Below are 14,964 nucleotides of genomic sequence, written 5' to 3'. Positions count from 1 at the left end.
ATAATTGATTTGTACTCGGATAAATATGTATAAATGCTAGAATACTTGATTTTTTACATGCACATATATAATTATATGTATTTTTTTTAAAAGTATAAAACCGTTTAGACCGTTTAACTTCGTTTAAACACCGTGTAAACAGCCTAAACGCTAAACGAAGGGCGGCCGTGTAAAGACCGTTTACCGTTTAGGAAAACATTGATTGCAGGAGAGGCTATTGCAACGTCCTCGACTAGTCACTTTGCAGGACAGCAAGGTGAGGCATAAAAAACCCTTCTTTCCGTATCTTGTTCGTATATCACGTAACCTAGCTAGACGTCTCCCGTTCGAAAGAGATACGGTTGGAAATACGCAGATCTTTGCATATCTATAACCGTATCTGTTTCAAATTGTCCACGTTTTTTGGACAGCCCGAGTATGTGTAGATACGGTTAGTTTCCATGCTCTACTCCGATCCGTGATAGAGTTTCGGCAGCATCTCCCTGTTGTTCTCCGGATACACAATCTCCCTTTCAGAACGTGTATTTGGAGAACAGCGGGGAGGTGCTGCCGAAATTTTGTCTCGGATAGAAGTAGAGCATGAAAACTAACCCCATCTATACATCCTCGGGTGAGATTATGACATATCTTCACCTATTAGATAGTATAGGAACGTGTAGATGCAACGTGATTTTTTATATTACTCGCTGATATGCTAGAGGATGGATGACCGTGAGTGGATGTACACGGGTCGCTCTAGTCAGACTTCGTTGATCGAAGAATAGATTGACAAGACCGATGCTTTCTTGGAACGGGCATTTGAAAGGGTTAAAAGAGCTAGTGTCACTTGGTGTCCCTGCAGCAAATGTGCAAACACGCGTCGGCAAACCAAGCTGGTCATGGGTAAACATCTTTGGAAGAATGGATTTACGGCAGACTATACCAGGTGGATCTACCATGGTGAAGTCGATCGTGGGAGAGACGAGGTCATGAGACAACGCATCGAGGAATATGATGGGGATACAGAGGTAGGAGACATGTTAAATGACTATCATGAAGCACACTTCGATGAAGGACGTAGGGAGGAGGAGCCAGAGGCTACCGCAAAGGCGTATTACGACATGTTGTCTGTGGCACAACAACCCCTTCACGGGCATTCCAAGGTTTTTCAACTGGATGCCATTGCACGCCTAATGGCCGTGAAGTCCAAATTTAGCTTGAGTCGAGACGCCTTCGATGTTATGCTCACAGTTGTTGACAGCCTGCTCCCGGATGGTCACCATCTTGCCAAAGAGCATGTATGAGGCACAGAAACTCCTTCGTGCACTTAAGATGTCATACGAGCGGATACATGCTTGTCCGAAGGGATGCATCTTATTTAGGAAAGAGTATGCGGAAGAAAAGTACTGTGTGAAGTGTGAATCATCTAGGTTCCTGGAGGTAGACTCTGGTGATGGTCTGAAGAGGCAGCTCGCAATCCCCGTGAAGATCCTACGGTACCTTCCTTTCATACCGAGGATCCAACGGCTTTACATGACTGAGGAATCCGTGAAACAGATGACATGGCACAAAAACGGACATCGATACAATCCTAAGAAGATGGTACACCCATCCGATGGTGAAGCCTGGACAAGGTTTGATGAGATTCATCGTGAGAAAGCTCTAGAGGCTCGTAATGTATGTGTTGTGCTGGCAACATATGGGTTCAATCCTTATGGAATGGCGGCTGCCCCGTACACCTGTTGGCCGATGTTCATTATCCCCCTCAATCTCCCCCCTGGCGTCCTCTTTCAACGATAGAACATATTCTTGCCGTTGATAATTCTAGAACACCCAAGGAATAATATGAGTGTGTACATGGAGCCTCTGATTGATGATTTGGTCCGTGCTTGGGAGGAAGGGGTATGGACATACGACCGAGCTACAAAGACAAACTTCTAAATGTATGTTTGGTACTAGTACTCCCTGCATGACTTGCCGGCATATGGGATTTTCTGTTGCTGGTGTGTTCACGGGAGGTTCACATGCCTAGTTGTCGGATACCGTGAGAAGGGGTACCCTAAGCAAGACCCAAAAAACGACTGCTTAGACTTCGTAAAAATCGAAACCAGCTAAACACCGCTGGCCTCGGCCGATTCTCCGACTCGCCCGAGGCCCCCTCACCACTGACCTCGAGCGATCCCCCACCAAAGGCCTCGGCCGGGCCACCGACCCTCCGTCTCGCGCGAGGCGGGCTCGGCAGCACTCCGCTGCCTCTTCCTTCTCCCGTCCCTCTGACAAAACATCGTGTCGCATTAACTCAGCCAACTGCTGCCCCTGACATCGGCCGCATGCTTGGCACAGTACAGCGGAATGGCCGACGGGACAGGAGGCAGGACTGGGCAGGGGTTACCCGCCACTGTGCTAACCACTATGCACATGGTTGACGCCCATGCCTCACTGAGCTGCCAACTCCTGCTCCAAGGACAACGCAGCATGGGGAGCCACGTCTGGGCTACTGTGGCCTCGGAATCAGTACCCAGGACCAATAATTCCCTCCAAGGCCTCGGCAGTTTGCTTCAGGGGCTCGGCAGCCTGAGGATCTATGTCCGCCGAAGCCCCCCGCGATGGCTCAGCCTCGGCACCTGCAGAGCCACAGCTCCCTACGACGTCATCACACGATGACCTGCACGTCGCCCGGACTGGGCAAGGGTTACCCGCCACTATACTAACCACCATGCACATGGTTGACGCCCATGCCTCACTATGTTGCCAACTCCTGCTCCGAGGACAACGCAGCGTGGGGAGCCACGTCTGGGCTACTGTGGCCTCGGAATCAGTACCCAGGGCCAATAACTCCCTCCAAGGCCTCGGCAGTTTGCTTCAAGGGCTCGGCAGCCTGAGGATCCATGTCCGCCGAGCCCCCCACGATGGCTCGGCCTCGGCACCTGCAGAGCCGCTGCTCCCTACGACGTCATCGCACGGTGACCAGCACGTCGCCCGCCATGTCCTGCATCAAGCTGTACTGGAGCCCCACGACGCACAAGATCAAGTATGACCGGTGCGTCACTTCTGCACGACAAGGACGGGAGCACTCCATCGACCATACCACAACAGTGGCCGGCTACAGGGCTCGGACACGCCACCCCATTTACAGAAGCGCTATGTAGCAACATATGTACGGTCCTAGTTCTCCCTTAGAATATAAAAGGAGGGACTAGGGCCATTTCTAAGGGGGGCAAGAAGCAGAAAGACGAGCACACCGATAGAACTACGCACTCCTACGCTGCTTGGGAACAACGCCTCAAGCAGCCCGCGCCACCCTCGCCGAGACCTGGGGCTAGCTCCCTCTCTCACCTAGCTTGTAACCCCCTACTACGAGCACTCCGGTGCAAGGAATACAAGATCGATCTCTCGGACTGGACGTAGGGCCTCGATTGCCTAAACCAGTATGAATCTTGTGTCTCTTTGCATCACCATCCGGGATTAGGGGCACGCAGCACAAATTCACTCGTTGGTTGAGGGACCCCTGGTTCCAAAGCACCGACAGTTGGCGCGCTAGGTAGGGGCGTCTGCGTGTCAGCTTCGTCATCCTAGCAAGTTCCGGATGGCAGACCCCGTACGACCATTGCGTCTCGGCACCGTAGTTTGGTTCGGGAGCCTAGAGTTCATGTCTCTAGGGCATGAGTACAACATGGTGCTCCTCACCCCTCGAGCCCCACCGTCCGACGATGAAGTCGCGCCCCGGCAGCCCAGGCGCAGGCGGCGCCCGGGCGGCCGCTCTCGCCATGCTCGCCAGGCGCGACGCGAGCAAGGCCACCCCGACGCTACGCGAGCCCGGGGCGGCACGCCACTCCCCGCCGATACCCTACGACCAGCTGTTGGTACGGGGTCCCTGGCTGGGGACCTATCTGGCCTGAGCATGGATGAAGGAAAATCGCCGGTGGCTCGCGGCGATGCCCAGTCGTCTAGCTCCGCTCCACCACTCCCTGAAGAGCCGACCCCGGCGGGGCAGAATATGGAGACGGCACCGTCCCCATACCCCTTTGGGTTGAGAAATGCCACCGCCTCTTATGCCTACGCTTACGCTGCCACTCACGAGCACCCCTCGGAACGCCGCCAGCGCTTCGCTCTCGACCTGAGCACCCTCTTCGACTCCTCGGACAAGGACGAGGCATGGCCCGGGGTGGATTTCTCCGAACTCCACAACCCTAGGGCTTTGCGCCAATTCTTGGCCGCAAGCGACTACTGCCTCGGCTACTCCGACTCCGACGACGAAGGGACTTACGATCCATCTCGTGAGTGCTTCCACGTCGGGCTCGGGATGCCAAGGGCGGGCAAAGAGGACGAGAGGACAGGCAACCATTCCCCGCCCCGGGTAGGGGCGGGCGACGCCACACCTCCACGTCTCGAGGCCCCGGCAGCACGGAACGAGAATCTCGTTCGCGGGGGGCATCGACGCCTAGACCTGGAGCAGCTCCGCGAGCTTCAAGCCAAGGTCGAACAAGACTGACTCCTTCTGCAACAGCTTCGGGACACTCTCGAGCAGGAGCAGCAAGGGCGCGGTGAGGGCGGAGGAGCTCGAGGGAGGGCCCGCATCGACTTACCCGTCTGCTTCGGCACTCCCTCCAACTACTGCAAGGAGGTCCTCACCTTCGAGGTGGTTGAATTCAAGGGGGCTTACCACGCCATCTTGGGGCGCCCGTGCTACGCCAAGTTCATGGCGATCCCCAACTACACCTACCTCAAGCTCAAGATGCCAGGCCCCAACGGCATCATCACCGTCGAGTCCACGTACGAACATGCATACGACTGCGACGCCGAGTGCATCGAGTACGCCGAGGCCATCGTAGAGGCCGAGACCCTCATCGCCGATCTCGACCAGCTTGGTAGCGAGGTTCCCGACGCCAAGCGGCGCGCCAGGACCTTCAAGCCCGCGGAGGCCGTCAAGCTCGTCCCCGTCGATCCCACCGTCCCCGACGGCCGAGGACTGAAGATCGGCGCCACCCTCGACAGCAAATAGGAGGCCGTGCTCGTCGACTTTCTCCGTGCGAACGTCGATATGTTCGCGTGGAGTCCCTCGGACATGCCGGGCATACCAAGGGAGGTCACCGAGCACGCCTTAGATATCCGGGCAGGCTCCAGGCCGGCAAAGCAGCGCCTGCGCCGATTTGACGAGGAGAAGCGCAGGGCCATCGGCGAAGAAGTGCAGAAGCTCATGGCAGCCGGGTTCATCAAGGAAGTATTCCATCCAGAGTGGTTGGCTAACCCTGTATTAGTCAGGAAGAAAAGTGGCAAGTGGAGGATGTGCGTGGACTACACTGGTCTAAATAAAGCATGCCCGAAAGTCCCATTCCCACTACCACGAATTGACCAAATCGTCGACTCCACTGCAGGATGCGAAACCCTCTCCTTCCTTGATGCGTATTCCGGTTACCACCAAATCAAGATGAAAGAGTCCGACCAGCTCGCGACTTCTTTCATCACTCCATTCGGCATGTGGTGTCGTCTTTTCCTCTGGGAGAGATAATCCAAAACCGGGAGGCCTCGGGTAGAATAGCCAAGTGGGCGGTCGAACTCATGGGGGAAACCTTGTCTTTCGCGCCTTGGAAAGCGATCAAATCACAGGTCCTGTCCGACTTTGTAGCCGAATGGACCGACACACAGCTGCCACCCGTTCAGATCCAATCAGAATGCTGGACCATGTACTTCGACGGGTCTCTGATGAAGACTGGGGCTGGCGTGGGCCTGCTCCTGGTCTCGCCCCTCGGAGTACACATGCGCTACATGATCCGACTTCACTTCGCCGCCTCCAACAATGTCGCCGAATACGAGGCCCTCATCAATGGCCTGCAAATCGCCATCGAACTTGGAGTACGACGTCTCGACGTACGGGGTGATTCGCAGCTCGTCGTCGATCAGGTGATGAAAGAGTCAAGCTGCCATGACCCCAAAATGAAGGCGTACTGCGCGATAGTACGTCGCCTGGAGAACAAGTTCGACGGTCTCGAACTCAACCACATTGCGCAAAAGTTCAACAAGGCCGCGGACGAACTGGCAAAGATGGCGTCGGCACGGACCCCGGTCCCCCCGAACGTCTTCGCCAGAGACCTCCACAAGCCATCCGTCGACTACGCCTCGGCGACGGAAGAGGGCCCATCGGCCGAGCCCACCGCAGGGCCTGAGGCCCCCTCTGCTACCGAGACCCCGCCCGCCGAGCCCGAGGCCATGGCGATTAACGCAGAGCCTCCCAAGGCCGACCAAGGAACGGACTGGCGAGTCCCTTTCCTTGATCGCCTCGTTCAAGGAGAGCTTCCTGCTGACAGAACCGAAGCCCGACGGCTTGCGCGATGCGCCAAGACTTACGTCCTCTGCGACGGCGAGTTGTATAGGCGTAGCCCATCTGGTATTCTCCAACGATGCATCACCACCGAGGCTGGCCAATCCTTACTTTGGGACTTGCACGCGGGAGTCTGCGGGCACCACGCGGTGCCTCAGGCGCTCGTGGGTAACGCCTTCCGCCAAGGTTTCTATTGGCCAACGGCGGTGGCCGACGCCACGATGCTAGTATGCTCCTGCGAGGGATGCCAGTACTACGCTCGACAGACGCACCTCCCGGCCCAAGCCCTCCAAACCATCCCCATCACATGGCCATTCGCTGTATGGGGGCTGGACATGGTTGGGCCTCTGCAGAAGGCACCCGGGGGCTATACCCATCTGCTGGTAGCTATCGACAAATTCTCCAAATGGATCGAGGCTCGTCCGATCGCTCAGATCAAATCCGAGCAAGCGGTGCTGTTCTTTACGGATATCATCCACAGGTTCGGGGTTCCTAACACCATCATCACTGACAATGGGACACAATTCACCGGTCGCAAGTTCCTAATGTTCTGCGACGACCACCACATCCGGGTGGCCTGGTCGGCCGTAGGGCACCCAAGGACGAATGGCCAAGTAGAGCGTGCCAATGGCATGATCCTACAAGGCCTTAAGCCAAGAATATTCAATCAGTTGAAGAAGTTTGGCAAGAAATGGCTTGCCGAACTCCCGTCAGTCATCTGGAGCCTAAGGAATACCCCGAGCCGAGCCACGGGATTCACACCGTTCTTCCTGGTCTATGGAGCCGAGGCCATCCTCCCCACTGACTTAGAATACGGTTCCCCGAGGCTACAGGCGTACAACGAACAAAGCAACCGCACTGCCCGCGAAGACGCCCTCGACCAACTGGAGGAAGCCCGAGACGTCGCGCTGCTACACTCAGCCAGGTACCAGCAAGCCCTACGACGCTACCAAGCCCGGCGCGTCCAAAGCCGAGACCTGAAGGTGGGCGACCTGGTGCTGAGACTGAGGCAGAGCAACAAGGGCCGCCACAAGCTGACCCCACCCTGGGAAGGGCCGTACATCGTCGCTCAAGTGCTGAAGCCCAGGACCTACAAGTTAGCCAACGAGAAGGGCGAAATCTTCACCAACGCTTGGAACATAGAACAGCTACGTCGTTTCTACCCTTAAATTTCCAAACGTTGTTTACATTGTTTCTCGAAATACAATAAAGAAGCGTTCTTAGTTGTTATAATCTTTCGAGGAACCCCCCTTATAGACAAGTCGATTGTATAGAACCTAAGGACCGTACGATCATCTCAAAGGCGAAAAGGCTGGCCGAGCCATGAGAACGGCCTATGCCTCCGGGCTACGGCAGCTCCCTCACCACCTTTTCACCCAAAGGATAGCGTAGGCTCCGAGGAAGTTCTATGCAGAGAGCTTGTCTATCAATAGGGGCTCGACGTCACAATAGCGCTATAAGGGAGACTCGGCTCTGCCTCTGCAAAGCCGAGCCTCCCTCGGGGGCTAAAAAGGGGGAACCCCCTAAGTCCCGAACACCGTTTGTTAATGGTCTTTCGAAAAATTTCTACGCCAAACTCTCTCGTGCTCCGACGGGACCTTTACAAGAAACCCAAAGACCAAAAGCTTGTCTGGAGGCCAAAGGGCCGGTCGAGTCGTGAGAACGGCCTACGCCTCTGGGCTACGACAGCTCCCTCACCACCCTTTGTCGAAGGATGGCTTAGGTCCCGAGGGATTTCTTTGCGGGTTCCCAAGATCGAGACAGAGGGCACAGGCTCGGAAGTAGAACAGAAAACGGTTAAAAGATGCACATACGCAAATACTTTAAAGGCCTCGACGGCCACAAAGACGTCACGGTATGACAACTAACCCAATCCGGTTACATGGCCCCTTTTGGCCCAGATCAAAGCTCAAGGATCGGCGGCCGGCGCGGGAGGGACCACCTCTTCTTCAAATAGACCGGCCAGCGCTGTGCCAGGTGCCTCGGCCGCCTCCAACAGCTTCACGACCTCCGCATCAGCCTCCTCGTCATCTTCTGGCAACATGTAGCCATCGCTGATAGCCTCGAGGTTGATGGCGTAGTGCGAGGAGACGACGGCCAGGGCGCGCTTGACACCCGTGTGCAACGCCCCCTGGAGCCTCTCGTGGACGCGGCCGCTCAACGCAATCAGGCGGCTCCCAAGGGAGCTAGGCTGATTGGACCTCCTCGACGTCTAGGGCCTCGCAGGCGGTACGGACAGCTGCTACGCAGTGCCTCATGCTCCCAGGACCTCAACATCCAGCGCCGCTTGCGCTGCGACGGAGGCCTCAGCCGCCTGGGAAGCCTCTTTCTCCAGATCTACGTCGCAACGAGGGGTCAGGAGTCAAACACGAACCGGAACAAATGGAACAAGGAACACGGTTCAGCAGAACTTACCCTCGGCCTTGTTCTTCCAGGCTAAGACCTCGACCCGAGAGGCCTCGGCCGCCTTGGTAGCCTCTGCCAAGGCGACTTTCGTCGCCTGATGCTCGCTCTGCTCCGCACCCAGCTGCCCGGCTGTGGCCTTCGTAGAGGCCGTCGCTTCTTGGGCCCGAGACCTGAAGGAGTCTCGCTCCTCCTCCAGTTCCTTGATCTTCGCCACCAGAGGGGCAGCCTGCCCCTTAGCCGTGACCAGCTCGGCCTGAAGGTCAGCACAACGAAGGCGGAGGTCCTCCACTTCCGCACTCCGCGCCGACAAAAGCCCCTGGGCATCGGCAAGCAGGCCCTTCTGCCGCCAGAGCTGGTCCCAGATATCCCTCTCCCTTCGTAGGAACACCGATTTACCAAGGGACCGGGTCTCGAGCTCCTAAAGAGGTAAAAAACGCACGTCAAACACTGCGAGGACAACTCAGCACGAGACACGAAAGTACTTACCTGAGTGACACCAGGCAAGTCCCCTTCCATAATAGTTATCACTGTCTGCAGCGACCGCACTACCAGTTGGCGGTACTGCTCGAGGGTATCCCACCGCCCCCCCTCTGCGATATCTTCAAGGGCGAACACAGGCTCCCCCTCGGGATCAGCCTAGTTCCGCCAGAAAACACGCGGGAAGTTCCACCCACGGGGCTCGGGCCGTAGCCGGGCAAGGGCCGAACTCCCCTCGGCGGGATCTGGGACTGGCTGCTCCGCGGTACTGGCCGCCTCGACGTCCGCCGCCTCCTTCCCTCGGGAAGAATCATCAGACGAGATTGTCTGAACCAGGGGCGGCGCCAAAATTTGCTCCGTCTCCACCTCCATCGCCTCGGCCTCGACGGACCCGGGGGCTCTGGCCTCCGCCATCTCTACCTCGATGGCCCCGGCGTCCACCGCCCTGACTTCGGAGGTCTTGGGGGCTCCGGCCTCACCCTCAATGGCCTCGGCAATGGTGGACGCCCTAGCCTCCTTCGCCCCAAGACCCACGACATCGCGAGGCGTGGGCTCCTCCTCCTCCACTTCGCTCCGCGGCCGCCTCGGCACCCTTTTCCTGGGCAGCCGCCTCCTCTGAAACGGCCCCACCCGATGCCTGCGCCACGCTGCACGCCAAGCCTGCGCCTCCGCTGCTGATGGGCGGAGGAGCTAACGTTCACCTTGAGCGCCTTACGGGGCGCCAAGGCAGGATCTTCCACCAGATGCGTCTGGCTGGAAGCAAAGACACTCCCAAGGTCAGCATGCGACCAAGGGTCAAACAAGAAGTACTACGGACTCCACCAGAAAAGACGCTTACCGCGAACGGGGATGCAGCCGCTTCGACACCACCAGCCTCCTCTGCAACGGCGGTGGTGGTGGCAGCAGCGCGGCCTCGGTGTCCACCGGTGCCAGCCGGCCTCCGTCGAACCCCGGCACCTCCTCGACCCTTCACGGAGACAATGGGGTCGCCCCCACCGTCGCTCGCTCCACCTCCACTGTCGAACCCATCGGGCTGACGGCACGCTCCTCCGACACCCGCGCCTCGGGCGCGTCGGCCTCGGCCCCGGGACGGGCCGCCACCGGCCCCGGGACACCTCCTCCTAGGAGCGTCAGGCTTCCTTGCCGGCGCCCTGGGCACCATCTCCCTAATGTCGGGGAGGTGTTCCAGGCAGGCCATCCCCATCTCGCGCCCGCCGCCGTCGCCCGAAGAATCCGACACCGACGACGAGGGAGACGGCTCCAATGGGAGACCGTTGAGCTTCTGACGCCGGCGACGGGCGTCCAGCTTTTGTGTGCGAGGAGCTTCTTCGTGCGCTTCGCCTCCTTGGCATCTTTCTTCTTCTTCTCCTCCTCGGCGCGCGCCCTGTTCACGGATCGCCGTCGGGCTTCCTCGGGAACGGGCGGCGGGGAGCCTCGCACGTCTCTTATCCCCTGTGGGAACGACGAAGTAAGACAACAGACAAAAAAGGCGAAAAACAAGAAGGACGCGAAAGCCTCGGACAACATCCAACTTACCAGCGAGACATACCCCCGCGACGGGCGCATCGGGAACGGCATCAAATCGTCAATCTTCGGCTTCCCGTCTACCGCCTCTCTCACCCGACGCAGGGTCTCGTCGTCGGTAAGGGCGAAGGCGGACATCTTGACACCGGCGATCGGATCACCCGGGGTCATCTCGAACAGCCGCCGCCGCCGGGCCATCAGCGGCAACACCCTCCGGCGGTGAAAAGCCGCCACGACCACGGCCGCCGAAAGGCCGTGGTCACGCAGCTTCCCCAAGGCCCTCAAGAGCGGTTCCTAGCCTAGGCTGATCGACCTTGATGATGTCGTATCCCCATTTCTCTGGTTGACTCTCTACAACCCGCCCGGTATAAGGGGGAAGTCCTCCGCTGTCGTTGCGGAGGTAGAACCAGCCGTCATACCAACGACGGTTGGACGATGACAGCTGGGCCGAGATGTAGAGGGACTGCCGGTCTTGGCGCACAGTGAAGGGTGTAGCCGCCGGCCCTCTGCACCTTCCGAGCCCCCCTCGTTCCCCCCGGCTTGGTGGTGAACATCGCTCGGAACAAGTGGAGCCACAACTCCCAGTGGGGAGCGATCCCCAAGTACCCCTCACAGACGGCGACGAAGATGGCCGCCTACGCGATGGAGTTGGGGCTGAAATTGTGAAGCTCCACGCCATAGTAGCGCGGGAGCGCCCGCATGAAGTTATCCACCGGCGATCCGAGGCCTCGCTCGTGGAAGACGACGAAGCTCACCACGTAGCCGTCGCGCGGCCTCGGCTCCGACTCGTTCCCCGGAGCAATCCACTCCGGCTCGTCAGGGTCGGTGATCGGGCGAAGAAGACCGGCCTCCATGAGCGACTGCAGCATTCTCCTCGGTGATGTCGGACCGCTCCCAGGGATCCGCCGGGAGGATGACGGGACCACCAGCCATTGCACGACGGAGGACGCTGCTACGGCGGTAATCTCTCTCCCTCTCTCTTTCAGTCTCTCGCTCTCGCCCTTCTCCTCCCTGGCACTCTATGCTCTCAGCAACGGCACGGAGGCAGCAAAAGCGAATGCGGAAAAAGGTAAGAAGGGGAAGGGCGAGGTTCTTTGCGTATTTATGCAGGGACAAGACGAAACCACCGGGCGACGAAATCGGGGAAGTTTCCCCCAAAAAAATCCGGCGCGGTTATCCAGATCCGGTCTTACCGCCCACGCGCCCACTCCCTCCTCATTAAATCGCGCGTGCAGATACGTCCCGTCGGCTGACGCCACGTCGCGTCCAACCGCAGCAGCAGCAGGTGCCGTTTCGCCTCCCCGAAAAAGTCACCTCAAAAGACACGCCTGCCGCTATTAGCCGTAGGGAGAGAAATAACCCCCCAATTCCTTTCAGGCAAAGGAACTGGGCACCGAGCCCGCTACGGTCCAGGGGTTCGAAGGCTGGGCCCTTAGGGGTTTCGACAGCCGCCCTAGGGTGACAGAGTCAGGGGCGACTATGGGCGAGCCTATACGAGGCCAAGGCCCAAGCAAGCGAAATGCTTGGGACGCCCTGTGTCGTGTCCGAGACCGGTAGGGAGGTCTCCGAATGGGATCCCACCGTAGGGAGGCACCGAGCCACCGAGGCCCAGCGAACGGCCTCGGCATCCACTAGAGAAACCCTCCGGTACTCTTGGAGCGCGTCTCCAGACCGCTAGCCGACCCCCAGCGAACGGGGTATGGGCCTCCACTCGGACTTACCCGATAACAGCTCACCGGAAATGCCATCGCTCGCGCCCACCGAGGGTAGCGTGGCACATTCCACCCCTCCTTCCGAGCGAAAAGGAAGCGCGAGGGTTGAATAAAAAGTCAGGAGAATCCCTGACAGCCCTTTTGCCCCGCGCAGAGGCTAAGGGACTCTTCCTGCAAAACATTGCCGAGGCCCAGCGACTTAGGCTCGCACAAGAGGGGGCTCGGCAAAACAAACCCTCCTTCCGAGCGAAAAGGAAGTGCGAGGGTCAGTTCAAAAAGCCAGAAGAACTCCTGACGGCCCTCTTGCTCCGTGCAGAGGCTAGGGAGCTCCTTCTGCAAAAGACGCCGAGACCCCACGACCTAGGCTCGCACCCGAGGGGGGCCTCGACAGACAGACCCTCACGCGCGAGGGGCGAACCAAAAGCCAGGGGGACCTCTGACCGCTCTCTCGCTCCGTGCGAGAGACTCGGGGGCTCCTCCTGCAACTTTGCCGAGACCCAGCGGCTCAAGCTCGCACACGAGTGGGCTCGGCAAACAGCCCCCCCATCCGAACGAAAAGGACGTGCGGGGGACGGACAAAAAAGTCGGGAGGACCCCTGACCGCCCTCTCGCTCCGTGTAGAGGCTCGGGGGCTCTTCCTGCACCCAAGATAAAGACAAAGCGACCCAAGCCTGTTACGGTCCAGGGGTTCGAAGGCTAGGCCCCCAGGGGTTTCGACAGCCGCCCCAGGGCAAAAGAGTCAGGGACGACTACGGGCGAGCCTGAACGGGCGCGCCCTGTGTCGTGTCCGAGACCGGCAGGGAGGTCTCCGAATGGGATCCCACCGTAGGGAGGCACCGAGCCACCGAGGCCCAGCGAACGGCCTCGGCACCCACTAGAGAAACCCGCCGGTACTCTTGGAGCGCGTCTCCGGACCGCTAGCCGACCCCCAGCGAACGGGGTACGGGCCTCCACTCGGACTTACCCGATAACAGCTCACCGGAAATGCCGTCGCTCGCGCCCACCGAGGGTAGCATGGCATCTTCCACCCCTCCTTCCGAGCGAAAAGGAAGCACGAGGGTCATACAAAAAGCCAGGGGAACCCCTGACGGCCCTCTCGCTCCAGGCGGAGGCTAAGGGGCTCTTTCCGCAGCATCGTCGAGGCCCTGCGATCCGAACTCGCACCCACGGGCCCGGCAAACACAATGAAAACGCCTCACTCGAAAGAGAAAAAAGCCCCTGAAGAAGTGAAATCACTCCTCTAGGGCCTCGGGGGCTACACCCGGCGAGTGCGCTCGCGCGCACCCACCGAAACCTCGAATACAAAACACCATCCCGACAGGAACTATCAAGAGCCAATTCTCGTCAGAACCTCAGGGGGAGTGCCTCCACTCCCCCCAAGGCTCGGGGGCTACTGTCGGATACCGTGAGAAGGGGTACCCTAAGCAAGACCCAAAAAATGACTGCTTAGACTTCGTAAAAATCAAAACCAGCTAAACACCGCTGGCCTCGGCCGATTCTCCGACTCGCCCGAGGCCCCCTCACCACTGACCTCGAGCGATCCCCCACCAAAGGCCTTGGCCGGGCCACCGACCCTCCGTCTCACGCGAGGCGGGCTCGACAGCACTCCGCTGCCTCTTCCTTCTCCCGTCCCTCTGACAAAACGTCATGTCGCATTAACTCAGCCAACTGCTGCCCCTGACATCGGCCGCATGCTCGGCACAGTACAGCGGAATGGCCGACGGGACAGGAGGCAGGACTGGGTAGGGGTTACCTGCCACTGTGCTAACCACTATGCACATGGTTGACGCCCATGCCTCACTGAGCTGCCAACTCCTGCTCTAAGGACAACGCAGCATGGGGAGCCACATCTGGGCTACTGTGGCCTTGGAATCAGTACCCAGGACCAATAATTCCCTCCAAGGCCTCGGCAGTTTGCTTCAGGGGCTCGGCAGCCTGAGGATCTATGCCCGCCGAAGCCCCCCGTGATGGCTCGGCCTCGGCACCTGCAGAGCCACAGCTCCCTATGACGTCATCACACGATGACCTGCACGTCGCCCGGACTGGGCAGGGGTTACCTGCCACTGTACTAACCACCATGCACATGGTTGACGCCCATGCCTCACTATGCTGCCAACTCCTGCTCCGAGGACAACGCAGCGTGGGGAGCCACGTCTGGGCTACTGTGGCCTCGGAATCAGTACCCAGGGCCAATAACTCCCTCCAAGGCCTCGGCAGTTTGCTTCAGGGGCTCGGCAGCCTGAGGATCCATGTCCGCCGAGCCCCCCACGATGGCTCGGCCTCGGCACCTACAGAGCCGCTGCTCCCTATGATGTCATCGCACGGTGACCAGCACGTCGCCCGCCATGTCCTGCATCAAGCTATACTGGAGCCCCACGACGCACAAGATCAAGTATGACCGGCGCGTCACTTCTGCACGACAAGGATGGGAGCACTCCATCGACCATACCACAACAGTGGCCGGCTACAGGGCTCGGACACGCCACCCCCATTTACAGAAGCGCTATGTAGCAACATATGTACGATCCCAGTTCTCCCTTAGAATAT

This window comes from Miscanthus floridulus, chromosome 10, assembly GCF_019320115.1.
Source record: "Miscanthus floridulus cultivar M001 chromosome 10, ASM1932011v1, whole genome shotgun sequence".
NCBI lineage: Eukaryota > Viridiplantae > Streptophyta > Magnoliopsida > Poales > Poaceae > Miscanthus > Miscanthus floridulus.
The sequence above is the reverse complement of the archived record's forward strand: the minus strand, read 5'-3'. Positions refer to the sequence as shown.